The sequence below is a fragment of the Octopus bimaculoides genome, chromosome 2, assembly GCF_001194135.2.
Source record: "Octopus bimaculoides isolate UCB-OBI-ISO-001 chromosome 2, ASM119413v2, whole genome shotgun sequence".
Lineage (NCBI taxonomy): Eukaryota > Metazoa > Mollusca > Cephalopoda > Octopoda > Octopodidae > Octopus > Octopus bimaculoides.
In genome coordinates, this window is record NC_068982.1 from 94,553 (window position 1) to 96,139 (window position 1,587).

Here is a 1,587-nt window from a genome sequence, read left to right on the forward strand (position 1 = left end):
GATGGGCACAAGCAACAGAACACAGGGTCGACGATCACGCTTTTGCGAAAAATATGTTTGTTAACACGTACTGTCTCACAGACAAAAAAAGTTCTCGGAAAGAGGCATGAATGTGTCTGTGTCTTACAATTAGCTACAATTACCCCAAATTTGCAAACTTTAAAAGTTAACTCTTTATTCATTGATTTATGGCGAAAATGAATTTGATAGTGGATCTGTTCAATCTCAAACACAGATTTTTTAATTAATTAAAAAAAAAAACTAAACAGTTTGAAACTTCGGATATTGGTTGAATGTATCACGTAGAACACGGTTTGAGATTGAAAAGATCCTTGATAGCATTGATTAGCATATCATTACACCGAATATAGAATAAATTCGAACAAAGATTGAAGAGATTGAAAATTGGCAGCCAAACAGAAAAGGTCTGTTTTCTTAGTATTGAGCATCATAGAATCGTTAGCACGCCGGGCGAAATGCTTAGCGGGATTTCTTCTGTCGTTACGTTCTGAGTTGAAATTCCGCCGAGGTCAATTTTGCCTTTCATCCTTTCGGGGTTGATTAAATAAGTACCAGTTGCGTACTGGGATCGATATAATCGACTATCCGGTACTACTAAAGCAGCGCGGACACGAACGCGCAGTCGCACGTCCGCGCTAGCTAGTCGTGAGTGGTTGATCCTAACCCTATTCCTAACCCTAAACACGTATTCATTTGCACACGCGGGTTAGGGATAGGGTTAGGGTTAGGGACAGGGTTAGGGTTAGGGTTAGGGATAGGGTTAGGGTTAGGATCGACCACTCAAGACTAGCTAGCGCGGACGCGCGACTGTGCGTTCGGGTCCGCGCTGCTTTAGTAGTACCCGACTATCCCCCCGCCTTAATTTCAAGCCTTGTGCCTATAAAAGAAAAGATTTAATATCTCTATCCTTTTTTGTTTTGAAATTGTAGTGATTTGAGAGAAATTTGGCTGCTATTTCTAGCAGGGCTTCTTGATTAGTTCACCAGGACGATTATAATTAAAACCCTTGTGTAGTAGAACTCTCTACTTTTTGAGGCTTAAATATGCTTTTGGCGCGCTAATTGTATGGCGATATGAAACCAAACGGACTTCACCGGTCGAACATTCTTCTCCGCTGTTTTTCCCATTTATTTCAGTAAGTTTGCAATATTTCTGTTTTCTTAAGGCGGCAAGTTAGCAGAAACTTTAGCACACCGGGCGAAATGCTTAGTGGTATTTCGTCTGTCTTTACGTTCTGAGTTCAGATTCCTTTCGACAGCTATAAATTAAGTACCAGTTGCATACTGAGGTCGAGCTAATTGACTAGCCCCTTCCCCAAAAATTTCGGGCCTTGTAGAGTAGAAAAAAAAAAATTCTCTTTCCTCTCGCCAATGTATGTTTTCTTGAATGTCTTTGTTGTTTATTTTTCATTTGTTTTCAACAAATTATGAAGCAGCGAAAGTGGCGAGAAGTCTCAACAGGTGTCAAAAAATTACCGTCATTTTTCTTGGAGAAGTTAACAAAATTCAACCAAGTGTTTAAATGTCAATATTTTTCGAAAATAAACCTGATTTAGTTATAAAAATT

The 1,587-nt window shown here is 39.4% G+C and overlaps 1 protein-coding gene across 2 annotated transcripts in view; it reads left to right on the top strand.

The window, feature by feature from the left end:
* The first annotated feature begins 1,045 nt into the window (after positions 1-1,045).
* Positions 1,046-1,587, top strand: part of LOC106870749 (Fanconi anemia group I protein) — a 98,477-nt gene continuing 97,935 nt past the window's right edge. For both annotated transcript variants that reach the window (XM_014916943.2, XM_014916944.2), the window contains exon 1: positions 1,046-1,156. The gene's annotated coding sequence lies outside the window, so the exon portion shown is untranslated. The remainder of the gene's footprint in view (positions 1,157-1,587) is intronic.